Source organism: Portunus trituberculatus, chromosome 23 (assembly GCF_017591435.1).
Source record: "Portunus trituberculatus isolate SZX2019 chromosome 23, ASM1759143v1, whole genome shotgun sequence".
NCBI lineage: Eukaryota > Metazoa > Arthropoda > Malacostraca > Decapoda > Portunidae > Portunus > Portunus trituberculatus.
Genome location: NC_059277.1, coordinates 9,152,277 through 9,159,769, shown reverse-complemented (window position 1 = coordinate 9,159,769; position 7,493 = coordinate 9,152,277).

Sequence of the window (7,493 nt, the reverse complement as noted above, 5' to 3'; positions counted from 1 at the left end):
TCCTCTCGTCCTTTTCCTTGTTTCTTTTTCCTTGACTTTCCCCTTTCTTTCCCTTTATGATTTGCCGCATATTCCTTCACCTACTTTTCTCTCCTCCTCCTCCTGTTTTATTCTTCTTGCTTCCTTTCCCCTTCTCTTCCTTTATTTTTACTTTTATTTTCTCCATTCTTTCCTTCTTATCTCCCTGCATTCCCTTCCCTTATTTGTACTCTGCTTTTTTTTTACTCTTGTTTTTTCTTCCTCTTACTTCTTTCATGCGTCCTCTCTTCCCTTACTCTCTCTCACTCCCCTTCACCCATCTTCTCTTCTTACCTAACTGTTCACTTGCCTCACTCCTGCCCTCTTTCCCTGCCTCCCCAGTTCGTCCTGCCTTCTTTTCTTCCTGCCTCCCTTCGATTCTTGAAATTCTGGTCATTAATCTCAAACTCCGAACTTGTAGTAATGGCTGCGAGGAGTTGTGGAAGAGAGAGAGAGAGAGAGAGAGAGAGAGAGAGAGAGAGAGAGAGAGAGAGAGAGAGAGAGAGAGAGAGAGAGAGAGAGAGAGAGAGAGAGTATATGTCGAAGCTCAAAGACATAGAAACATAAATAGAAAAATAATATATGTTTTTTTGTACAATTTTTCTGCGACATACATTAACATTGCGTGAAAATAAAGTTAAATCCAGGAAATTTTTGAGGTTTTTAAGATTTTAATATGAAAATTTGTACCTAGGGAGTGATAGGCCTGAGAGAGAGAGAGAGAGAGAGAGAGAGAGAGAGAGAGAGAGTAATAGGTTTTCCAGTATCTTGGTATGCGATTAATTGTTTTCTTTATATTTTGTTGCTAAAGATTACAATTTGAAACACACACGGTATTTATTAACACTAAAAATGCAACACGCAAATTTTGAAACTATGATTTATTTTAGATTTTATTTACGATTTTGTTGCAGTGTGGTTTTAATCTCAGCAACGTTCTTCTCTCTCTCTCTCTCTCTCTCTCTCTCTCTCTCTCTCTGCCAGTAACACACGGTCTTTAAGCTTCATTTTTATCTTATTGTTGTTTTAAGACATTTGTCCTTTTCCTTTACACTGACCCTGTGATCTGCAAGGGGACTGGCAATTAAGTGGGCTTTTTTTATTTATCTATTTACTTTTTGGCCAGATTCCCAACTTACATAAAAAAAAAAAAATGAAGACAGATGACGTTAATACAAAGAAAATGTGACAATGTAAGGAAACTCAATTGGAATACGTACTCTTAATATCTGAGAGGATAAATAATGGTGGGAAAAAATGTGATTGCTATAATACAAAAAGTCTCAGAGAATAAAATATGAAAAAAAATAAATGCTAGAAAGAAAAATTTTAATGCAATTCCTTCCAAACTTAAGTGATGAAAATACAAAAGGTGCTCGTGTAACTTCTATTGTCGTCTCTCTCTCTCTCTCTCTCTCTCTCTCTCTCTCTCTCTCTCTCTCTCTCTCTCTCTCTCTCTCTCTCTCTCTCTCTTACTCCTTCTTGCTCTTTTCCCTTATTTTCACCACATTTCCCTCTCCTGTCTTTAGGGAACCATTCTTTTCCTCAATACTTCATCTCCATCTCCTCCTCCTCGCCCTCTTCCAAACATTCTTTTCTTTATACTGCCAATATTTCGTCTCTCTTCTCTCTTTACTTTCCTGCTTTTCCACTCCTTCCTGCGGTCTCTCATTCTTTTCTTGCATATATTTTTCTTTACTTATTTTCTCTCTCCTCCTCCTCTTATTTTTCCTCCTTCTTCCTCCTCCTCCTCCTCCTCCTCCTCCTCCTCCTCTTCCACCTTGTTTTTCTTTCCTAGGACAGCCAAAAAGTTCCATCGGTCACAAACAATGATGTTCCGTAGCTAAATATTAAAAAAAAAACTCTGAAACACTATGAGATTACCTGATTCCTCTCTCTCTCTCTCTCTCTCTCTCTCTCTCTCTCTCTCTCTCTCTCTCTCTATGAATTGGGCTGATAATGGCAACGGTCCAATTCTCAGACTATTTTCCTTCCCTCTGGCGGTTCATTAGGGAAATTTATGAAGAGGTGCTTCCTGTGCCTCGGTAAGGAAAGCGCTTTGTGGCGGATGATAGGATTAAAGTGTTGTTGTTGCTGTTATGGTGGTGGTGGTGGTGGTGGTGGTGGTGGTGGTGGTGGTGGTAGTAGTAGTAGTTATTGTTGTTGCTGTTATTAAAGTAGTAGTAGTAGTAGTAGTAGTAGTAGTAGTAGTAGTAGTAGTAGTAGTAGTAGTAGTAGTAGTAGTAGTAGTAGTTATTGTTGTTGTTGTTGTTAAAGTAGTAGTAGTAGTAGTAGTAGTAGTAGTAGTAGTAGTAGTAGTAGTAGTAGTAGTCAACACCGTCACAACACACCCCATCGCTACCGCAACACAACGTGTACGCCGCGAGACATACAAACGGGAGGAGAAACTTAGTCTGGAAAGGACTAACAGAAGAAGAAACAACCATGTGGGTGAACAACACTTACATAGAATTAGCTGGGTGGTCTACATGTCATCTGTTCGATCCACCAAAGTGTGCAGCCACCAACAAAATTGTACAAGAGATGGTCATCCTCCTCAACAATTACTTACAAGAGTCACCCCTCGCACCGTATGCGATGAAATTATTCTTCACACTGCCAAAACTCTTCTTTCAAAAGACACATAGGAATGCGAAGGTGGCGGAAAACGTGAAAGCCGTCGCAAGAAGAGTGGGTCTATGGCAGAACAACCAACTGGATGAGCTCCTGGAGGAAGCCCGAGCCATCCAGAAGAGGCTGCCAAGACCATCAGGAAACCAACAAAGGCAGGAAGACAAAGCCCGTAATTTCGCTGGCAATATGCGGCAAGGACAGGTGTCCAAGGCTCTGCGGGCACTTAATGAACAGCAGTCAGGTGGTGTGTTGCCCCTCACCAGGGAAACCATCCACCTGCTGAAGGAAAACATCCTCCCCAGTGACGAAGAGGGCCTCAGGATGCAGGGGCCTTTCCGCAAGCCCAATGATGTCATCTACGAGGTGATAACTGGAGAGATGATCTGGAAGAAGTCTCTCCAGACACACGGCAGTGCTGGTCCCTCAGGACTAGACGCTAGAGGGTGGCGTCGCCTGTTGAGCGGCGCACTCTGTGGCAGTGCCGCTAACGACCTATGCGGCGCCCTGGCAGCACTGGCGAGGAAGCTTGCCACCACAAATTGTCACCACGTCGAGGCTCTCACCGCATGCCGATTAATCCCGCTGGACAAAAAGCCGGGATGCAGACCAATTGGCATCGGCGAGGTGATAAGACGCATCGTGGGTAAATGCGTCATGACGGTGGTCAAGGACGACGTGAGGAGGGCAGCGGGGAACCTGCAAGTGTGTGCAGGACAGCAGGCAGGAGGAAGCCGCCATCCACGCTATGAGGGAAATATTCAGTGAAGACAATTGTGAAGCGGTGTTATTAGTGGACGCCAAAAACGCTTTCAACACTATTAACAGAAAAACAATGCTTCATAACATTCGAGTAAAATGTCCCTCTCTGGCACACTATGTAGAAAACACATATAGTGACCCCTCGGATTTGTACATATGTAGTAATAGTGGTAATAGTGTTAAGGTGTTAAAGTCCATGGAAGGGACAACACAAGGTGACCCAGTGGCCATGGCGATGTACGCCCTCGGACTTTCAGTGCTGCAACAAGTTATCTCATATGAGAAAACGAGTGTGAAGCAAGTGGCGTACGCGGATGACCTGTCAGGGGCCGGCAAAATAACAGACTTGAAAAATGGTGGGGCTTAGTGAACGATAATGGTCCCATCATAGGGTACACACCAGTGCCGCTAAGTCCGTCCTTATTGTAAAGCCTGAACACTATGACAGTGCAGTGGATAGCTTCAGTGGCAGTGGAGTTATAATAACAAAGGATGGACAGCGGCATTTGGGTGCTGTCATCGGAACAGAGGAGTTCAAGAAGGAATACATAGGAGAGAAGGTGAAGGAGTGGATACATGAGGTGGAGGTCCTGTCTGACATGGCCAGGACTGAGCCTCATGCAGCCTACTCCGCCTACACCCACGGCTTGCAGCATCGATGGAGATTCGCCATGCGCACCATCCCAGGCATCAGCCCTCTCCTTGCACCACTGGAGGTCTCGATAAGGAACACCTTCATCCCAGCGTTACTGAGATCCCACACCATCGGAGATGGGGAGAGGCGCTGCTCGAACTTCCACCAAGACTGGGCGGGATGGGAATCACCTCCCTAAGAAGTTAGCGACTGTGGAGAACCTCAACTCCCTCAAGCTCACCAGGTCCCTCACAGAGAAGATCATTGCTCAGGACGCACATGGTGAAATAGCCCAAAGTGCAGTCACTGAGCAAAGACGAATTATATCTAGAGACAGGCAACAACATCAACGAAACTGTCTCGAAGACCTGATAAACATCCTGCCTGCAACCACAGTGAGAAAAATCCACACTGCACAGGAAACAGGAGCCTCTAACTGGCTAACGTCACTGCCCATTGGAGCGAAGGGCTTCAGCCTCAACAAACAAGAATTTGTCGACGCCATTGCTCTGAGGTACGGCTGGCCGGTGGAAGGACTCCCCAGTACCTGTGTGTGTAGTTCCCCAATGACGTCAACCACACCATGACGTGCAAAAGGGGATTCGTATGTATCAGGCACGATGAGGTGAGAGATCTGACCGCCAGCATGCTCAGGGAGGTGTGCCACGATGTCTCCACTGAACCGACCCTCCTACCGCTAGACGGCGAGCACCTGCGCTACAGAACAGCCAACACCACCAACGAGGCTCGAGTCGACGTCAGCGCACGAGGGTTCTGGAGAAGGGGACAGAAAGCATTCATGGACATACGGATCTTTGACCCGATGGACACATTGACCAGGGCAGCTTCACACCTCTGGTCTTCACCACATCTGGCGGGATGGGCTCCAAGGCTCAGTGCTTCTACTCAAGACTAGCCGACCTAATGGCAGAAAAGAAGCACCAGCCAAGGAGCCATGTCGTCGCATGGATGAGGTGCCGTCTTTCATTCTCCCTCCTCAGATCAGCCCTCCTGTGTCTCAGGGGGACAAGGCATTCCACTCCCATACCTGCAGATTTAAGTGGCCTTGACTGCGAGGCTACAGTGGTGGAGAGTGGCATAAGAGTAGATAGAGTAGAGGTAGAGTGAATTTATAGCTAACAACTAATGTTTATATTATAGAGTATTAGATATGGTTGGATGCCACAGTCATTAGCGAGAGTTGGGGCTAATGACCTCCAAGTAGTGGAGCCCCTAATTGACGCATCAATAAACATGGGGTGGAGGTATTCTGTAGTAGTAGTGAAAAAAAAAAGTAGTAGTAGTAGTAGTAGTAGTAGTAGTAGTATTTGCTGTAGTAGTAGTAGTAGTAGTAGTAGTAGTAGTAGTAGTATTTGCTGTAGTAGTAGTAGTAGTAGTAGTAGTAGTAGTATTTGCTGTAGTAGTAGTAGTAGTAGTAGTAGTAGTAATAGTAGTAGTAGTAATAGTCGTAGTAGTAGTAGAATACATTAATGGTAATAATATATCGTTGTATAATAATGATGTGAAAAAAAAAGGATAAGGAAGGACGAGAGAAGAGACTAATATTTTGCTTCTTCCAGTACTAGTCGTATTATTGTTAGTGTTAGAAGTGGTACTGGTGGTGGTGGTGGTGGTGGTGGTGGTTGTGTAGTGTGCCGTCATAGAATTATCAGTATAGAATTAATAATACCAATAATCGTAACAGCAGAAACATCATAACGCGATTAATGAACGTACAAATGATCAAAGTGGTGCATAATGTCTTTCACTAAATAACAATTCCCTCCTTCAGTAATTTCTCCACTAAGACATAATCCAATCAGGGCAACATATGACATAATAACACTTCTCTCAATTGCACAGGTAAAACGCGATGATTATTTTTAATAGTGTGTTAATGAGACCCCGTATTATCCAGCAATTACTTGAATATTCAAATGCTACACTTACTGAAACGCATATGTTGTATTTAGTAAATGAGGGAATGTACCTGCTTCATTTTACCGCGGAGTCTCTTGGTGAAGCTCCACAACTAACAGTAAAAAGAAGTGCAGTCATTGATTAACTCTCTCTGGCTGCTCATGTTAACCCTTTCTGAGCATCTACAGGGAACTTCATTACCCCCAAAAAATAAATGAAAAAAAATCTTAGTAAATCAAGTAAAGTAAAGCATATATGACCTTTTCTGAATACCTACGGAGAACTTCATTACACAAAAACTAATACATTGGAATTGCAGTATATAAAACAAAGTAAACCATACATAACCCTTTTTGAGTACCTATAGAGACATTCATTGCACAAAAATAACAAAAAAGTAATCGTAATAAATCAAAGTAAACTATATCAAAACCCTTTCTGAGTGTCTACAGGGAACTTCATTATACAAAAAAAGAAAAAAAAATCGTAAAGAATCAAACCAGGTAAACTATATGAATTAAAAAACGATCACTATTTTTTTTTTCTTGACGTTTGCAGGTTTGCCAATGAAAGACCAAAAGGAAGGAAGCCAATATTTTGCAGATTCTGAATTAAAGGAAGCAATTAAACAGACACATACATCTCTATATTCTTAATTCAGTTTCCTTCTTTCCACCAGCATCTCCTCCTCCTCCTCCTCCTCCTCCTCCTCCTCCTCCTACCTTGACCCTTTGACCATAACACAGGCACTAACACTCTCTACTGCATGAGATATGTACCAATCACGTGACGTCCCTCCCTCCCCCAACATGTGTGTGTGTGTGTGTGTGTGTGTGTGTGTGTGTGTGTGTGTGTGTGTGTGTGTGTGTGTGTGTGTGTGTGTGTGTGTGTGTGTGTGTGTGTGTGTGAGGATATATGGCTTATGCTGAGATAGGAATAATTGTTCTGGCGTATGTGATAGTAGCAACAACAGCAACAACAACAGCATCGATAACAGCAACAACGTCAAAAACCACACCAAAATAATATAATAATGATAGTAGTAGTAGTAGTAGTAGTAGTAGTAGTAGTAGTAGGTGGTGGTGGTGGTGGTGGTAGTGTAGTAGTAGTGGTAGTAGTAGTAGTAGTAGTAGTAGTAGTAGTGGTAGTAGTAGTAGTAGTAGTAGTAGTAGTAGTAGTAGTAGTAGTAGTAGTAGTATTGGTAGTAAAACCAGTAGTAGTAGTAGTGTAGCAGCAGCAGTAGTAGTAGTAGTAGTAGTAGTAGTAGTAGTAGTAGTAGTAGTAGTAGTAGTAATAAATACACAGCAGCAAAAAGGTCTCTAAAAGCAAAACAGCAAGACTCACCTGAACCGGAAGAATCATGAGTTAAATTAAAATGACCGTGTGAGTTATGCCAGGTGAGTCTGGATGTCAGGTAAACATAAATGGAGGTGGAATTTACCTGTGTGTGCATGCATGCGTGGCCTACTGGTGTATGTGTGTGTGTGTGTGTGTGTGTGTGTGTGTGAGAGAGAGAGAGAGAGAGAGA